General features: G+C 41.7%; 1 protein-coding gene across 4 annotated transcripts in view; it reads left to right on the plus strand.

Moving 5' to 3' along the window:
* The first annotated feature begins 622 nt into the window (after positions 1 to 622).
* sytl5 (synaptotagmin-like 5) overlaps positions 623 to 20,529 on the plus strand; it is a 150,822-nt gene continuing 130,915 nt past the window's right edge. The window contains exon 1 of one of the 4 annotated variants that reach the window (XM_055644588.1): positions 623 to 1,034. The gene's annotated coding sequence lies outside the window, so the exon portion shown is untranslated. The remainder of the gene's footprint in view (positions 1,035 to 20,529) is intronic. The other 3 variants (XM_055644587.1, XM_055644590.1, XM_055644592.1) reach the window with 3 other exon arrangements.

The raw sequence follows: 20,529 nt of genomic DNA on the forward strand, positions 1-20,529 counted from the left end.
TTCTGTTCCACACTTACCCCACCCAAACCATGTATGTATTTATCTGCAGCTCTCATTTCCACCAATGAATGTCCAATGTCTTTAAAACTTCCTCCTTCCATCTTTATAAACAACTTTTCTCATATCTTCATCATCACTAGTCACTGTCTTCCAGACTAAATGCTGGAATCCATTTTCAATCCGGATGCTCTATATCCAACATCCCAAAGACGGGAGGGGTTATCGGTCAATTCGCCCTCGGTAAATTGCCTCTAGTGTGTAGGGAGTGGATGAGAATGTGGGATAACATAGAACTAATGGGTGGTCAGTGGTCTGCGTGGACTTGGTGGGCCGAGGGGCTTATTTCCATACTGGTATCTCTAAACGAAATCCCTGTACATCTCAAAGAAAGAACTGCAGATGCTGGTTTAAATTGAAGATGGACATAAATGTCACCCACTCCTTATCTCCATAGATGCCGCCTGTCCCGCTGAGTTACTCCAGCATTTTGTGTCCAACCTGGACATCTCAACTGCATTTCAATACCAACCAGCGAATGATCAATAGCAACAGAAGTGAAATGGAACCAAGTCAGGTGATTTAAAATCCCTTCTTTGACTGGCTTGTGGGGCGAATGGAATTGGAAGGTTTCCGTGGATTAGTAGGTAGGTTAGTGCCAAATGCATCAAATTCTCTTTCTGAACTGTTTGACCAAATTCAAGAGACGTTGTCTTGGGTCGACAGGACACTAAAGTTCCGAACCTTTCATCAGCTCCAGTTGGGTTTCCGCAAGTCTGAAACTCGCCACAGCAGCGCTGGCAACGACCCGCCCCTTTAAAGGCAGAGATCTCCAGACTGGAGGTTAATGTTCAGATCAGTGTGAGAGAAAAGCAGGAACACGGAAGAGTAAAAACGATCTACAGCTGCTTCAGCCTAACCCCCGAGATCTCGACCAGTGTGGCATTGAGAAGAGTGGCGAGCAGCAGTGGAATAGGACGCTGGATCCCCAGTCTCGGTGCCTCGCTACAAACACCGCGTGAAAAGGTGAGACACATGTACGTGGAAACAGGGCACGACTTGATTTGGACATTGGTGGACGCGGCTTTTACACAGCCGCGTTGGTTTTTATGTCTGGCGTGTGGAACTGAGGGTTGGAAGTAATGTGATGTCCCCCTGCGTTTGCATTCAGCATTAATCTACGAGAGAAAACTGGTGGCAGGGTGTAGGTGACCAACCTTGCAGGGCTAAGGTTCAGGGCTAAGGTATTCGGAATAGATGGGGTTTTAAACTACGATACTAATATGGATCTGGTCTGCCCCTTGTGGCCGTAAACGTGACAATCTGGGCGATGAACTGCCTCTGTTAACAGTTGTTGTGTGAAGCACTCCCGACCCGGGGTAAGGATGTTCTCCGAGTGTTGCACATGTTGCAGCCGCAGCGACAGCGACAGCCCGCGAGTCCGCAAGGGAGAGTAGTATGGGAGGAGGTTTGGAGCAGAGGGCTCGAATGCACCTCCACACAGCTGGATATTGTCTGTTTTCGGTAGTTTGTTTTCCGGCTCCGTCATTTTGAATACTGTGCTAATTACTCAATGTTAACCAGAACATCGCAGTGAAATGATGTTGTTTGTAGACCTTGTCTGGCTGTACTGAAGGAGTATTTATGCTTTTCCTACTGATACGTTTCCAGTGTGACCGAATGCACCAGCGAGTTATCCCTTTTGCTTAGTTTTCATGCAGCTGTTTAGCATTTTCGTGGCCTGCACAAATGCCAAAGACAAGTGAAGTAGTTATAGTTATTTTTTGCTAACATCAATTTTATTTTGTCTTGCAAAAAAAGTTACTCGTCGAAAATTAGGATTGAGATTAAATGTTTATGCTAACACGTTTGTCTAGATGAAAATGTACATAATGTCACCCTTGTAACTATGCAGACAAAGTACAAGGTGTATATTTTGGCTGCAGACTTTTGATTAGTTGTATAAGACGTTGGCGAGGCCCCTTTTGGAATATTGTGTACAACTGGGTCACCCTGCTATAAGAAGGATGTCGTTAAACTGGAATGAGTGTAGAGAAGATTTACAAGGACGTTGCCAAGACTCAAGGCCCTGAGTTACAGGGAGAGATGGTGCAGGCTCAGACTTTATTCCTTTGGGCACAGGGAATGGGTAATCTTATACCAGTGTATAAAATGATGAGGGGAGTAGATAGGGACTAGAGACCAGAGATCTTTGTACTCCTTGGCCATCTTTGTATTTGACTATCTTTGCATTTGAACTTTTGCATGCAAAAGGTAGTGTAAACCCTTTTGCACGTGAGGTTTCTCCAGTTCTGGGAGAGAATTCTGGATGGAATTGAAAAATGGTGTTTAAAGTGCTGGCAATTTCTGAATTTCTCAGATTCGTGAAATTAAACATTGAGATCCTGCTACTTCATGACATAAACTGTTTAATATTCAGTATTGGTTCAATTTAGCACAATTAAAATGTCTATAATCTAACACATTAACACAGCTGTTATGGGTGAGATAGAGATAGAGTTGAGGTTAAAAGAGGAGGAGGTGTTGCTCTGTTGATAAAGGAGAATGTCATGGCAGTAGTCCGAGATGGTTCCTCTATCTTGGTGGAGCTGAAAAATAAAAAGGCGATGATCAGCTAATTGGGAGTGTACTACAGACCCCCAAATAGTCAATGAGAACTAGAAGAACAATGAGATTCATTCAAATATGCTAAGAGTTTGCAGGCAGCAGCAAGACTAATATGGTTGTCATGGTCAGGAATTTTAACTTTCCAAATATAGATTTGGGCTGTCATCGTGCCAAGGGATTAGACAGGGTGGAACTTGTCAAGTGTGTCCAGCAAAGCTTCCTCTGGCAATATGTAGAGGGCCTTACAAGTGAGATGGCAAATCTTGATCTTGGGGAGGAGAAGAGGGGGGGGGGGGGGGGGGAGAGGAGAGGGGGGGGGGGAAAGAGAGAGAGGGGGGGGGGGGGGAGGAGGGAGGGGAGGAGAGAGGAGGGGGGGAGAGAGGGGGGGGGGGAAGGAGGGAGGGAGGGGGGGGGGGAAGAGAGGAGGGAGGGGGGGGGGGAAGAGAGGGAGGGGGGGGGGGTAGGAGAGAGAGGGAGGGGGGGGGGGAGAGAGAGAGAACCCAAACCCCCCAAACAACCATTTGCAGGCAGTGCTTTTTTCCTTCAAACTAACCATAACCATATTTTCATTTTCAAACCAAATTAAGGGTACTTACTCACAGCTGTGTAGACATTTCTTCAGTCATTCAGAGCTCAGACCTCCATGTTGTAGAGACTGATTGGGGCACACCACTTCCTGGTTTTATAGTCCCTCCCCCATCCCACCAGCAGGAGCAGCAGAGAGAATGGGGAATTTTGTAAAATCATTAATATCTCTTTCATATTTCATCGACGGGAAAAATCCTCAGCACACATGCGGCGGAGGGGGGCTCTGAGTGAAGTGGTCAAAAATGACGTCTGTAGGTGGCGGCGTTCTCTCGGAAATCGCAGCACAGATCGCCAAAACCGGTCAAGAACAGAGTTTTAGTAATATAGATGTGGGGATCACTGGTCGGCACAGACTTGGTGGGCCGAAGGACATGATTCAGCTTTAAACTAAAACTAAACTAAATATAAGCCAGTTCTTTTCCACAGCCTCCTCGGGCAATGTGTAGAGGGATCTACCAGGGAGAAGTAACCAAAAAGGTTGATGAGGGTAAAGCCGTAGACATTGTCTACATGGACCAATGCATTTGATAAGATTCCGGATAGTAGGCTGCTCTGGAAGATTCGATCGCATGTGATCCAGAGATATCTATAATGGAGAATTGGCTTCATGGAAGGATGCAAATGTTGATGGTGCATGGTTGTTCTGTGGACTGAAGGCCTGTGGCTAGTGGCTTCTGCTGCTGGGATCAGTGCTGGGCCCTTTGCTGTTTGTGGTTTATATCAACGATTTGGGTGAGAATGTACAAGACTGATTAATAAGCTTGCAATGACACTAAAGTTTTGTAGATAGCGAAGATGGTTATCAAAAATAGCAGCAAGATGTGTATCAGCTGGGCAAGTGGGCGGAGGAATGATTACTGGAATTTAATGCTGATATGCAAGCTGTTGCATTTTGGGTAGTGTAACTAGGGTAGAACCTTCACAGTGAATGGCAGGGCCTTGGGGCTTGTTATAGAGCAGTGACCTAGAAGGATGATGAGTACATGGGATAAGCTGCCATAGGAGGTAGTTGAGGCAGGTACTATAACAACATTTAAAAGACATTTCAAGATTCAAGGGAGTTTATTGTCATGTGTTCCAGATAGGACAATGAAATTCTTGCTTTGCTTCAGCGTAACAGAATATAGTAGGCATAAATAAATACAGAACAGATCAGTGTGACCATACACTATTGATTATGTATATACACACATAAATAATCAGATAAAGTGCAATGGGCTATTAATGTTCAGAGTTTTGATTGAGTTCAGTTTAATAGCCTGATGGCTGTGGAGAAGTAGCTATTCCGGAACCTGGATGTTGCAGATTTCAGGCTCCTATACCTTCTACCTGAAGGCAGCGGGGAGATGAGTGAGTGGCCAGGATGGTGTGCATCCTTGATGGTGCTGGCAGCCTTTTTGAGGCAGTGACTATGATAGATCCCTCGATGGTAGGGAGGTCAGAGCCGATGATGGACAGGGCAGTGTTTACTACTTTTTGTAGTCTTTTCCGCTCCTGGGTGCTCAAGTTGCCGAACCAAGCCACGATGCAACCGATCAGCATGCTCTCTACTGTGCATCTGTAGAGGTTCGAGAGAGTCTTCCTTGTCATACTGACTCTCCGTAATCTTCTCAGGAAGTAAAGGCACTGATGTGCCTTCTTTATAATTGCATAAGTGTTCTAGGACCAGGAGAGGTCTTCAGAGATATGCAGCCCAAGAATTTGAAGCTCTTGACCCTTTCCACTATCGACCCGTTGATATACATTGGACTGTGGGTCTCCAACGTACCCCCTCCAAAGTCAACAATCAATTCCTTGGTTTTGCTGGTGTTGAGAGCCAGGTTATTGTGCTGGCACCATTTGGTCAAATGGTCGATCTCCCTTCTATGCTCTGACTCATCTCCATCAGTGATACGTCCCACAACAGTAGTGTCGTCAGAAAATTAGATGATGGATTTCGCACTATGACCGGCTACGCAGTCATGAGTATAGAGTGAGTACAGCAGGGGCTGAGCACGCAGCCTTGAGGTGCTGCCATGCTGATTGTTATCGAGGCTGACACATTTCCACCAATGCGGACAGACTGTGGTCTGTGAATGAGGAAGTCGAGGATCCAATTGCAGAGGGATGCGCAGAGACCCAGTTCTGTGAGTTTGGTAACATTTGGACCAGTACATGGATAGGAAAGGTTTAGGGGCAAATGGGCCGAATGCAGGCAGGTGGGACTAGATGGGACATTTTAGTCAGCGCCGGTAAGTTGGGACAAAGGGCTGTAAGACTATGACTCTATGACTCCATTCCCACCACTTGTATTGTATTGTATTGTATTGTATTCAAATTTATTGTCATTGTCTCAATTAGAGACAACAAAATGAATTTTCCTTACAGGCAGTATCATAAAAATAAATAAATAAATAATAATAAAACATATTAAAAATAAAATTGAATTGAATTAAATAAAAGAAAAGCACAAACACAGAAAGTCCACCACACAACACAACACAGTGGCACCAAGGTGAGGAAGGCACCATAGTCCAGGTGAAAAAGCTACTTATCTTAACTACTAAACCAGGTTCGCTTCTTAATAAACAGACACCACACAAACTGTTTTGGTAGACCAGTTCAAAACTTTACTTAACATCGGCCGATGGAAGGGAGCGAGGATTCCAGCTAAGTGACCAATGTAGACACTCAACTGTCCCCAGTCCTCTTCCCTGAACAACAGAATTACATTGCTTTAAATAGGTTTTTTGTCCCCTTATCACATTCCACAGACATTAGTCATGGTCAGAAGTACTGGAAAAGGTTTCCACAGAATGCATCACATCAAACCCTTTTTTTACATGGTACAAGAATACTAAAAACATTGTCCATTCTCCAAATAGACCACCCTTCTCTGTTCCGCTGCTTCCTCTGTCATTTGGTCCCTCATAAACATAGGTCACTTGTTTACAAAGATGCAACTGTTTATTTCTCTCTTCCTTTATTGCCTGCTCCCCCATAAACATTGGTCATTTGATCTCTACTTCAAAGATATCTTTAGCTGCTTCTCTCTCTGCCTGTCACTTGAGAGACAATGTTATAGGATTTATTATCCCCCACACCCACAACCTAAGGCAAGCCTAACTTGACACTAAATATAAGCTGTAAGCTAGCCCAGAAACCAATTAATATCTTCTTATATTTTTAACTAAAACTCGGCTTCATCACAGGCAGCCACAGATGCTACCTGGCGAACTGAGTTTCACCAGCACTTTATGTTTTGCTCAAAATTGCACCATCTGCAGTTCCTTGCATCTCCATATACCTCTGAGTGCCTGGGATTTGCAGAACAGTTGTGTGGGTGCTGCTGAACTGGGTGAGGAGTTCATACATTTGATCATTGTTAGCAAAGCCCCATTGAAGAGGGCCAGGTATTCAAAATCCATATTTGTGAAGGAATCCTAAACTTCATAATGCTTTCACAGTTTTGTTGTGTTCCAACTAAGTAAAAAGCTGTTAAAGGTAACTGGGCAACTTTCATGACATAGACTGTGACACCCCAGTACACCACGCTTATTTTTGGATTTGTACATTAGCTGTTGTGTGTCAATATTATCTGATGAAGCTGACGGATTAATTGAATTGTGTACACATATGTCGAGCATTTACCCTTGCAAAGCAATGCTGCTTTGAAAGTACAACATCAGGACAGAATACAACTGCAATATTAAAAATTGAATAAATACAGAAAATAGGGAAAATTCTACAGAGGCAAATTAACCTACAAATATGCGTGTCTTTGAGATGTAGGAGGAAACCGGAGCACCTGGAGGTCAGGATCGAACCGGGGTCTCTGGCACCATGTCCAGGCCGACCATTGATTGTGAGGCAGCTGCACTGCTGTGCAGAACTAAATGAATAACTCTGTTAGGGTGAAACCAGCTATGATGAGCTAATGTTGGAGTTAAGAAGCACTTAAGATCGGTGTGAGCTTCTGGGCTTGTGTAATGTTTTGCTAATGCTGAGGCTGTGGGATCTGCCCAGCTGGCAAGACTCTACAAAAACAAGGAGCCAAAGTAATGACAGGCAGAAATGGTCAGATCCAAAACAAAGTTGAAAAGTGTTATCTATAGCTGGGGAATTCAATATTGAATTCTACATTGTGAAGTGTAGTACCTCAGGCTTGTGTTCAGCCACATTGTAACAGTGGTGAGGACCCCGTCAAAGTTGTATATATGATTTGGGCAAAAATTCACGTGGCTGATTAGTAAATTTGCATACGATATGAAAATTGGTGAAGTTGTGGATAGTGAGGAAGGTTGTCAAAAGACGTAGCAGAATATCGATCAGCTGGAAACGTGGGTGGAGAAAAGGCAGATGTAGTTATTCTGGAAGAATGAGAGGTATTGCATTTCGGGAAGTTAAATGTTAGAGGAAAGTATACAGTAAATGGCAGGACCCAAGGGCGCATTAATGTACAGAGGGGTTTTATAGTGCAAGTCTGTAGTTCCCTAAAGGCTATCTGTACATTGTGGACGGCTTGATTGTAATCATGTATAGTCTTGCTGCTGACTGGATAACACGTAACAAAAAAAGCTTTTCACTGTATCTTGGTACACGTGACAATAAACTAAACAAAACAAAACTAGCAATACCGGTAGATGGGGTTTGACATACTTACTTTTTCCTGATCGGGGCATTAATTTTAAGTTTGCAATTCATGTTGCAACGCTATAAAACTTTGGTTAGGCTTTGGAGATGGTGCCCAAAAGGTTCACCGGGATCTCGTCTGGATTGTGGTGTATCAGCTAGGAGAGGTTCATTAAAATTGAATTGTTTCCTTTGGAGCATTAGGGGGCTGAGGGGCTACCTGACAGATGTGTGTAAAATTATAAGAAGCTGTTATTTAATCAACAAACCTTTTTTCCGGGAGGAATTGTCAAATACTAGAGGGCATAGCTTAAAGGGCCTGTCCCACTGTATGAGGTAATTCAAGAGTTCTCCCTTGATTCGAGCTTGTGTAATGTACGTAGGAGTTTGTGGATGTCACGCAGTGGCTCGTACGAGTAACGGTTGGTACTCGGGAAATCCGGTAAACTCGTGACGTTTTTTCAACACTGTGAAAAATGTCCACGAGTAAAGAAAATACTCGTGATGAAAAAAATGGTTACTTTTTACTCCTACGAGCCCCTACGTGGCCACTACGTACATTACACGAGTCAGTACATTACACGAGTCAGGGGAGAACATTACTCGAATCGGGGGAGAACTCGGGAGAACTCTTGAATACCTCGTACAGTGGGACAGGCCCTTTAAGGTGAGAGGGGGCACGTTTTTAAAGGAGATTTCCAATGCAAGTTTTTTTATTATGCTGAGAGCCTTGGCTGCTATCATCATGCTGCCAGGGGAGATGGTGGAATCAGACACAACCTAAAGAAAGAAGGCCCTTTTAAAATGCTGAAAAGGGTGGGGAATATGTATCTGGTGGTGGAATCTAAATGCAAATGGCAGATATTGCAATTTATAATCTGTTGAATGTTGAGGTTGGTGGAGTGGAAGGGAAGAACCTTGGTCACCCTGTTATAGGGAAGATATTGTTCAGCTGGAAAATGTGCATAGAAGATTTACAAGGGCGTTGCCAGGACTCGAGGCCCTGAGCTATAGGCAGATGTTGGTCAGGCTAGGACCTTATTCCTTGGAGCGCAGGAGGATGAGGGGTGATCATAGTGTATTAGATCATGAGGGGAATAGACAGGATAATGCAGTATATTTTCCCAGAGTAAGGGAATCTTGAACCAGAGGATATTGGTTTACAGTGTAGGAGAAAGATTTACTAGGAACCCGAGGGGTAACTTTTTTTATACAAAAGTTGGTGGATATATGGAAATAGCTGCCAGATGAGGTAGTTGAGGCATGTACCATCACAACATTAGAAAGACCTTCCCAGTTCCGATGAGTCCCAGACCTGAAATATTAACTGTTATTCATTCCACTCATGAGCTACAGAGTGAATGCAGCATTTTTGTGTCTTTATTTCAGATTTCCAGCTGCTGAAGTTTTTGATATACGTAAAAGGAAGTCAGGAATATAAAAAATCGTAATCTCAGTACTCTGTGATGCTACTGCCTTTGATTATTACCCTTGAGTATTGATCATCTATTGTATAATTAGGGAACTAAGTAAATAAGCCCTGAACAATTGGTGTGATGTAAACAAAAACTAATAGGTACCTGTTGCTATTCACTTGTACTTGGATTTATCCCTGTGTTTAATGATTTATAGCTGCACTCGTGAGGCAGGAAGGAAGTTGGAAAGAATGAAGCATTAATCACAATCAATCACAATCACAATAATACATTATTAGCCAAGTATGTTTTGCAACATGCGAGGAATTTAATTTGCCAAGTCAGTCATACAAATAAAAAGCAACGGAACATACAAAACACATTTTACCATAAACATCCGCCACAGTGACTCCTCCACATTCCACTCCACTGTGATGGAAGGCAAAAAAAATAGTTCAATCTCTTCCTTTGGCTCTCCCGCGGTCGGGGCCTCAAGCCCTCTGTTGACGGAATGGTCACAAGCATCTAGGGTTCTCCAACGCTGCTGCTGCTGTTTGCCTTGTTCTGATATTTAACTGCTATTCTAATCGTGATGCCTCTGGGAAAGAAGCAGGTTTTTACATTACTACTATACTGCTTCAAATATGCTGATTGTGTCCATTGATGCCACTAATCAGTATGCAATGTCAACCCAAAATCTGAGTATTTTCTGGGCTGAGCTGGGTGGGTCCGTGTCTTTTATGACCTTGTTTGGCTTCCTCAGGGCCAGGAAGAGCAGGATTTTGTCTCTTGTCTCACCATAAGGGTACACTCGTTTCAGATATTTTTCTGATCTATGCTTTTTTCGGGAGAAAGTCAGCAGTGGAAAATGACGGAAGCAGTAAAATTCAATATGAGGGTTTTTTTTTGATAGGTTACCATCTGTAAGGTCTGCCCATAGCAGCGGAATCAAGAACCCTTTTACCCAGATAAGGGGAATCTGTTACCATAGGACATAGATTTAAGATGGGGAGAGGGGAGGGGGATAGATTTAATAGGAACCCAAGGGGGAAAATGTATATACAAAGGGTGGTAGCTGTATGGAACAAGCTGCTGGAAGAAGTAATTGAGGCAGGTACTATCGAAATGTTTGAGAAACATTTAGACAGGTACATGCATAGGATAGGTTTTGAGGGATATGGACCAAACACAGATAGGCGGGGCTAATGTAGATGGGGCATGTTCGTTAGCATAGATAAGTTGGGCCAAAGGGCCTGTTTTCACACTATATGACTGCAGGACTTCTGTCTCCCTGGTATGTTGGCTGTGGAAAAAAAAACGTAGGTCCTCAAAGTCGATCTGCAAAGGAACACTTTTATCATTGAAATACACGTCAGCAAATCATGGGATGAATGGATGTATAGCCAGGTTTAGAAACAGCAGGGCAACTTTGTCAGATTGGGTTTTATTTTGTTGACAAAACAGGAGAATGTACACACATGCTAATATGCGATATTCAAAATGTGATATTCAAGGCCCAACCTGTTGAGCAAAGTCTTTCTCTCCTTCCAGTTTCCTGCATTCTCACGTCTACTTCCAATGTAAAATGATTTTATGGTGTACATTTGACCCCGCTGTGCAGTACACTGTGTACATTTGTCAACCTGGTTTGAATCTTATATTCAATGAAAAGAATATACAGTTTGTTTATTAACCAGCATCTGCAGTTCCTTGTTTCTACGTGCAACTTTGGAATTTCGATGATTGATTCATAAATTTCAATTGCAAATTTATTTTTCTAATGCCAACATTTTGTACATTTATTAGCTCTTAGATTATCTTTTAAGTATGCAATTTTGCAACTTAAATATTAGTGGTACAGCAAAAGCATTAATAATTTAAACAAGAGGAAGTCACAAAATGCTGGAGAGTGTTAGCGAGTCAGGCAGCATCCATGGAGAACACAGATAGGTGATGTTTTGTGTTGGGATCCTTCTTCAGACTGCTCTACATCCGCTCATCCTTGTTTCCACTTCTTAATTTAAACGGTGAGCTTAAAAAATAGTTGTTTCGTATTGTTGGACCAGATGTCTTCTCTCAGCACTGCCTTCAAAGTAAAGAGAGGAGGGTTTCTTGTATATCCTGGTCAATATTTATCCCTCGACTAATGTCACTAAACAGAATGTATGGTCATTAAAGATAATGTTGGCCTGTCGTGTGTATTTACTACCTCAATTAAAAAAGGCACCCCATGCTCCCAAGTTTGTTTAATGGGTTGGAAAGCACTTTCAAGGCAACCTGAAGTTATGTAATTTTTTTAAATATAGAAAATAATGTTATTTTTTTCCCGGTGAATTGGAACAGGCTTTTGATTTTATTTTTGTTGCAAATATCTCTCATTTTATTCAATGAGCTTTTTATTCATTTTTAGGACATTTTTATGAGATTCATTTCAAGCATTATGGATCATAATTAGTGCAGGGTTCATTTGGTTAGTATGAGCTGTGAAAAAAGACTTTTGCAGACTTTGTTTCAGGGCAACTGAGAAGAATTTCATTTATGCCAAAGGTGTGACTTAATGCAGTTGGTATATGGCGAAGTGAGGTCTCGTTCTACCACTTATGTACAGGTCCACCATCGATTTTACGGCGCCCTTGGTTCCAAAGCCTTACCGGACCAACAGAGGTCAAGGCCTCCAAGAGGTGTCCAACGTTACCAGAACAGTCCGCCTAGGCTGCCGGGGAACCGTGATACTGACCTCGAAAGTCTGCTGTGGGAACGGATCTGCCGGCTCCAGCCAGACCAGTGCCCCGGCCACAGGGGGCAAATTCGACCCGCTGATTGGCCACAGAAGTTGGCTGTGGGAATGGATCTACCAGCTCCCACCCTGCCGGAGTTCCAGAGCCCTGGCCGCATGGCGAAAATTCGCACATGATGATCAGTGCAGAAGTCCTGACGAGGTAGAGATCGGCCACCTCACCTAACCTAGGAGCCACATTTTTGGGGGGACTTCTCGGGGGGGGGTGATATCAAATGTGTTTGCATCATTTTGTCCGGATTAAAGGAAGTGCTGGACCACCCGTCGCCAGAAAATTGGTGGTGGACCTGAAATATATTTGTAATGCTAAGGACAAAGCAGGATACAAGTTTACATGTGAAAAAATCATTGCATGTTTCTGTGTTAACATTTGACTCCAGGAAATAAATGAATGGAAAGTTTTCTCTTTTGACAAAGTTCAAAACATGCATATTGGGTGTTTACATCAGCAATGAAAAGTATTGGAGATATAGCATAAGGAGAGGAAAAGACCAAAGTGAAAGATTAAATGAAACACAAAGTGCTGGAGAAAGCATCTTTGGAGGGAATGGCCAAATACTGTTTCAAGTCTGCAGTCGGAAAGATTTTTGGGATGAGGAGGTATTGGACAAGGTGGATCGTAAAATGCAGGATACGAATCAGGATTATATGAAAGTGGTCCCCAAACCCACCAAGACTTTCTGGTATGAGCTATTATTGCATAAGTTCCAGCATTGAGTATTAATTCATTTTATTATTGAGATATTGCGGTTCTCAAATACAAAATATTTTCCATCGACTTGGACACATTTGCCATGTTGAACAAGAACATAGAATAACGACTGTGAATAGCAGGATCACATTGTATTCTGCAAGACAGAACCCCATGTCCGTCCCCAAGGGTAGTGTAGGAAGCAACTGCTCTGCCTAAGACCGCGAGAAGGTGCAAAGTTGTCGATGCAGCTCAGTCCTTCATGCAAACTGGCCTATCAGCCACCCAACCTCAGCGACTCCATCTACACTTCGCACTGCCTCAGGAAAGCAGCCAACATAGTCAAGGACCACCCACAACCCAGTCATTTTCTCTTCTCCACTCTCCCATTGGGCAGAGACACAAAAATCTTAAAAGGAAGCACCATCAGATTGGGGCTCAGATTATTAAACGGATCTCATATACTAAGGCTGTAGTCTCGATCCTCCATTCTATCTTATTGCAGCCCTAGCACTTTTTTAATCTGTAATTTCTCTGTGGCTCCCGCAACACTAATGCTGTTGCACTATATTCTGCACAGATTGTTTTCCTCTTTGTCCCATTGTACTTGTGCATGGCTTGATTGGGCTCGTATGATTTGACTAGTCTAATTTGACTAGTCGACTACTTTGACTAATAGTACGTTAAAGTTTTTCACCTTATCTCAATTCATGTGACAATGATAAACTAATGCGAATACCATGAAGTTAAAGGTATGTTTGGCATGCTTACGATATAGACGATATAACAGTACAGTACGGGAACGGGCTCTTTGGCCCACGATGTTCGTGCCAAACACAATGCCAAGTTAAAGAGAATTCATCTGCCTGTACACGATCCATATCCCTCCTTGCACTTCCATGTGCCTATCCAAAAGCCACTTAAACGCCACTATTGTATCTGCCTCTACCATCACCCCTGGCAATGTGTTCCGGGTCCCCATCCATTCAAATTTCCCCTTTATAGCTATGTCCTCTAGTGTCAGACATTATTACCCTGCGGGGAAAAAGGTTCTGACCGTCTACCCTATCGATGTCTCTCATAATTTTCTATATTTCTATCGTCTCCCCTCAACCTCCGATGTCCTAGAAAAACAATCCAAGTCTATGCAACCACCTCCTGTAATTGAAAGCCTGTAATTAAGGCAGCATTCTGAGACACCCCCTCTGCATCCTCTCCAAAGCCTCCACATCTTTCCTATAATGGGGCGACCAGAATTGCACGCAATACTCCAAATGTGGCCTAACCAAAGTCTTATAGAGCTGAAGATAGACACAAAAATGTGGTGTAACTCAGGGGCATCTCTGGAGAGAAGGAATGGGTGACGTTTCGGGTCGAGACCCTTTTTAAGTCTTATAGAGCTGCGTCCATTTAAGATCATTTTTTGGTTCGCATGAAATAGTGATGTGTGCTCATAAAAGTGAAGTTGTCATCTCGTTGACCATTAGTAACTGTAATGGTATGTGAACTAAAGCATTTATTTTTGTGCTAATGTTGGACGGTTATAAATCCACGCTCCACTCAAGGCACTGTGACCAGCTGAAGTTACCCTCTGAAAAAAATATTATTGCAGCAGCACTGCAAGCTAGTAATTCAGTGCTGGCATATTGTAGACGCACATCTAATTCTCTGCACAAAGTGCTGGAGTAACTCAGCGGGTCTGAAGAACATGGATAGGTGACGAAAGGTACCCGAAACGTCACCAATCCATGTTCTCTGGAGATGCTGCCTGACCCTCGGAGTTATTCCAGCACTTTGTGTCATCTTTTGTAAACTGGCATCTGCAGTTCCTTATTTCTAATTCTTTGCAGTCCAGTATATATCAGAGTGTTGGCACTCAATGTAAACACTGAACATCACGTTCATTTTAAAAACTGAGTTACAACTGTTACAAACAAGGTCATTGAGCAGAAAGATGTATATCCAGTAGTTTGTGGCAGTACAATTTTATTTTTCAACATGTGATAAGAATTGCTGTAGGCAAAATGTTTACACGATAGTAAAAAAAAAAAATCTAATATTGTATCTAGTTGAATGTAAATTCACATTTTCCCAGTGTACAGATGAGCACAATTAAATCAATAATTAAATTTAATTTAGCTGAAATTATTTCACTTTTAATTTTTTTTTTAAGTGCACAGTTGCAACACTGATATTAGAAATTAAAATAAAACTTGTCGGGAGTAACATTGATACACATGTGCAAATGAACCTTGAAAACTCCTTCCATAAATGGTTCCATTATCCATTTAATCTGTGATTAAATAGCATTTGATTTGAAAACTCATACCTCCAGATTCAGGGATAGTTTCTTCCCAGCTGTTACCAGGCAACTGAATCGTCCTCTCACTGTCTCGAGTGTGGTCCTGACCTCCCATCTGCCTCATTGGAGACCTTTGAACTTTCTTTCATTGAACTTTATCTTGCACTAAACATTCTACCCTTTATCCTTTATCTGTACACTGCGGACGGCTTGATCATTATAGATCATACAGCTTTTCACTGTACATCAGTGCACGTAACAATAATAAACTAAACAAAGTTCTTGTGAAAAATAAAGGAAAAAGCAGGTACATCCAAGAATTCATAGATCGACCACGATCTTATTGAACGGTGAGATAAATTTGAGAGGATAAATTACTCCTTTTGTTTCTATAATCTAGCATGCATAAAATCAATTGGTCTCAGTTCAGTAGTATCGAATGAAGGACACGAATGGAGAGTGAAGCTTCCTATGTTTTCTTGCTGGCAACTGGCTGAATTAGCTCATTTAACTCGGGCAAGGATCTAATTGGTTTTTGCTTTACTTCCCTGTGCAAATCTAACCATCAAAGTATGCATTGATACAAAGTTTCTGAATTATTTATTTGCAAGCCACTGCACGAGTGAGCTAATTTATGATTCATAAGATTTCCTGCCAATCTATAGATGCATGCTTTAGCAAAGGCATAGTAAGATAGTGGTTTTACATTTGTCAATGTTTTAATGGTTTAATGGTTATATTTTATATACCAAGAACATTGGAACGAACTCCAACTAAACTGCGAACTGCCTGGATTACACTAGAGACTTGGGGCTTTGTTTTTTGCACTATTTAAAAAAAAAAAGTATTTAACTTTTTGTTCCTTATTATGGATCTACTGAGCACTATGTTTACCTACCTGTGGTGCTGCTGCAGGTAATAATTTCATGGTTCCATTTTGGGGCATATGACAATAAAATATACTTCACGCTTGAATGGGTAAAGGACATCTTACCCATGATATAGGAGTTATTATTGATTTGACTGGAAAATTATATTGTACACATGAATTGAAACTGCAAGCATTATATTGATTTTTGTAACTCCAAATAGTCCTTGCAACCCCTCTCTCTTCATCCCTCCCCTACCCAAGTCATTGTACTCGTTCCAAAGTCGTCTTGCTGAGTCTCATTGTCTGTAACGTGTTTTCAACTAGCCCACAGCTAACAATGGCCTGTTTCTTCATCATTATTTTGTTGCATATCTTTAATTCATTTGTTCTCTATCTCTCGTTTCCCTTTCCCCTGACTCTCAGTCTGAAGAAGGGTCTCGACCCAAAAATGTCACCCATTCCTTTTCTCCAGAGGTGCTGTTTGATCCGCTGAATCACTTCAGCTTTTGTGTCTATCTTCGGTTTAAACCAGCATCTGCAGGTCCTTCTTACAGCATTCATAGTACAATATATTTTAAATATATATTCAAGTCACAAAATAACTCCACTTGCCCTTTTATAATAATCTTTCTGATGATCAGATGATTAATTTCCTTACACCTCAACATGCCTGCAATCTGGATTTAACATTTATGATGCTTGCAAAGCGCAAATTAATCTCCAAACCATAGAAATGCCAAAGAAAAAGAAACAAAGCAGTAGGTTATCTATTCACTTTACAACTTGATTTATCTGATCCTGTTGATGATTTGAGAACATAGATCTTCACTATTGAGCTTTTCAAGGTGACAGCAAGTCAAAATTAGTGTCGTCCTTCTGCAAGTACTGTTGTTAACCATTCTATGGCAATTAAGCAATACAACTATCAATGTTTATTGGAACTGAAAGATGCCCACCAGTGTAGTGATTTATATATTTAGATCATACTGGGCTTTGGCACTGTGTGTAGATGTTTTACTATGTAAAATTGTCGCCAAAATGAGTTCACATTACACCTCAGCAACCAAGAATTTTCAGAACAGCATTTGTTAATCTTACTGTCACTGCCAGCATTGTTTTCTGCTGCTAAAATAATATTTAGCCTCATTGTACTCTGGCCTCGTTAAGAGCATTCATATTATTGCGGTTGACCATTTAAGATATCGTTTGAGTGTTCTGTTAATCTGGCAGTATGATTATACAGAAATGTTGGTTACTCATGACCCAAGTCGTCACAGTTATTGAACTCCATCCATGGAGAAAAATGTGCAAGGAAAATATGCTAAACAGTGCCCGCTAACCAGTCAGCAGAAAGACTATACATGATTGCAATTGAGCCACCCACAGTGTACAGATACATGAATAGAAGAAAAGGGAATAACGTTTACTGCAAGAGACCAGTAAAGTCAGATTAAAAGACCAGAAAAAGAGATTTGGCTTTCATGATGTCATTTCTTACGGATAGATGGCACCTGCCATTACTTGTGGTATTCATGAGTATGCCATGGTATTATATAACTTTGAATAAGTTACACAATTTATCCAGCATACGTATATCATGGAAATTTCTGCATGTAGGGAGACAATTTGGCTGATAGTAACTGCTGGTTATCCAATAGATTTCATTTTCACTCATTTGGCTCCTTAATTGTGCCCTTTGATACATAAAAAGTATGGGTGTATGGGTGAATATTTTTCTTGTTTTTAATAATCTGTTGTAACTTTATAAAGTCATACAATATGCATTCATAATTGTGCTTTTTGATTTAGCTGGTAGAGCTGCTGCTTCACAGCACCAGAGACCCAGGTTCAATCCCGACCTTGGGTGCTGTCTTTGTGGAGTTTGCCCGTTCTCCCTGTGACTACGTGGCTTTCCTCCAGGTGCTCAAGTTTCCTCCCACATCCCAAAGACATGCAGGTTTGTAAGTTAATTGGACTCGATAAATTACTCCTAGTGTGCAGGGAGTGAATGAGAAAGTGGGATAACATCGAACTAGCGTGAATGGATGGTCGGCGTGGACTCGATGGGCCATAGAATCTATTTACATGTATACTTTTAAAGTTAAAGGACACAAACTATTGGAATAACTCGAGTCAGGCAGCATCTCGAGAGAACATGGATAGATGATATTTCGGGTCAGAACCCTTCTATCTTTGAACAATTAAATTCTGTATCAGAATTAATTTGTGTTTGGCTTCAGTGTGTTTAGGAAGGACATGTTAAATCCTAATTAGGGTTGAACTGTTTCTCTGTAATTAGTGGAAACTGAAATTAAATATATTCCACAGCCTACAATTTTTATCATTCTTCTTTTGTACAAAAGGTACAAAAGGTCAGGTTGGGGGGGGGGGGGTTTCTCCCGCCACGGTACCATGTAATCCCGTGCTACCTGCTCCATGGTCGGATAGTCGGCGACTAAACCGTCTTCCCCACCTGGTTTGACAGGTGTGGAGGGGGCTGTGGACCCCCAGCAGGACCAAAAACAAGACCTGTCAAAGGGCGGATGAGCTCCTAGCGAGCCAACGGCCATCCACACTTCAGTAGAAGTTGCGATCACTGTCGTACACAGCATTATGAGGCACCGTGCCTGTTGATGTTTTCAACAATGATGATATGACCGGAAGGGTCTGACACTTTGAGTCAAACACAGCATTTAATCTGTTGCTACTAATAGATGTAAAATGTAAATTCAGTGGATTGTGTTGTGAATCAGACCTTTCCCCTTCCCATGTGAATGCATTGCTTGTCAGTAACACCAGAATCTCATGTGCAGTGATATGAATGGAAGACGTTGTGCCAACCAGAGAATTAAAATTTGATGTGAGCTCTGAAAAGTTCCGACACAGTCATGGCAGAGTAATAGCAATAATACCAAAAATGACAAGCGAGATCTTTTTTTTTTAATCCAAAGGACATTGTAGCTTTGAACTAATGAATTGGGAGAAGGAGTAGAAACTCAGTCTGCTTTGCCATTAAAACCTCCTTTGCCATTAAAAAGAAAATGGCTGTCCTTTGGCTGTCTATCTTTGGCTGTTCAACTGATTTGATTGTACAGGTGCACAACCTTTGCCATGTCTGTCCTTTTCTTTGGCTGTCTATCTTTGGCTGTTCAACTGATTTGATTGTACCTCCATTCTACATTGGCCATATATCTGTGGAATCTTTTTCTCCCTTGTCGAGAGTTTTCCACTACTTGGCAATAACCAAAGGCTTGTGAACAAATTTTGAGAGAAATTTCATATTGTCTGTCACAAATAGCCAAGCCTTTATTTTTAAACAATGACCAGATTAAAAAAAGGTTTAGATTAAGGAGAGATAAGGCTTTGCCTTCCATCACAGTGAGGAGGAGATTCACTGATGGATGTTTGTGTAAATTGTGTTGTGTCTTGGTTGTATGACTGCAGAAACCAAATTTTGTTTGAACCTCTGGGTTCAAATGACAACAAACAAATTGTATTGTATTGTAGATTAGGGGAATCAAAAACCAGGAGACATATATTTAAGGTGAAAGGGGAAAGATTTAATAGGAACTTTGAGGGGCAGGTTTTTTTTATACTGAGGGTGGTGGGTATATGGCCTGAGGAGGTAGTTGAGGCTGGTACAATACAACATTTAAAAGGCACTTGAACAGGTACATGAATAGGAAAGTTTTGGAGAGTTGGCCTAATGTGGGAAGGTGGGACTAGTGTAGATGGGGCATCTTGGTCGGCATGAGCAAGTTGGGCCGTTGGACCTGTTTCCCTGCTGTATGACTCCATAGTTTCAGATTGTCCTGCCAGAGGAAATATTCTCTCCACATCCAGCCTGCCAAGACCCTTCAGGAACTTGCATGTTTCAATCATGTACTCTCACTCTTTTAAACACAAGCTGGATAGGCTTGTATCAGCCATTCACCTTCCCATTCCAAATATTGGTTTAATAAACTTTCTCTGAACTGATTCCAGGGTATTAACATTATTTTAATTCCCTTGCAGAAATTATTTATTTGCGTTTCTTGAATTCAGCAACAACAATAATGAAAATACCATGAGAACAATTACACGTGGTTGTATATGTGTGAACATGAAAAAATTAATGAGCTGGGATGAGAGATGTCAAATATTTCCATTAGAAATTGTTTTGTGGACCGTAAAGAAGCTGCAATATTTTAGCTGGAATCAAAAATGCAGATTTCCTGGAAATCTGAAATTAAAAAAAAACACTAGGGATTCTCACCAGGATTAGTTTCTGATGAAGGATCATCGACTTGAAACATGAACTCAATTTCACTCTCCTTGGATGCTGCCTGATCTGAATATACCCAGTGGTTTCTATTTTTATTGGAGCACTTACAAATCTTTGGGTCTCTGAGTGATTGTTTGTGTGAGTTGAAATACTGTTGGAAAAGTTGAGGGTGGCACAGTGGTGCAGCAGAAGAGCTGCTGCCTTACAGCGCCAGAGTCCCGGGTTCGATCCTGACCTCTGATGGTTTGTGTAGAGTTTGTACGTTCTCCCTGTGAACGCGTGGGTTTTCTCCGGATGCTCCGGTTTCCTCCCACACTCCAAAGACATGCAGGTTTGTAGTTTGGCTTCTGTAAATTGTACCTAGG

The sequence above is a fragment of the Leucoraja erinacea genome, chromosome 13, assembly GCF_028641065.1.
Source record: "Leucoraja erinacea ecotype New England chromosome 13, Leri_hhj_1, whole genome shotgun sequence".
Taxonomy (NCBI): Eukaryota; Metazoa; Chordata; class Chondrichthyes; order Rajiformes; family Rajidae; genus Leucoraja; species Leucoraja erinaceus.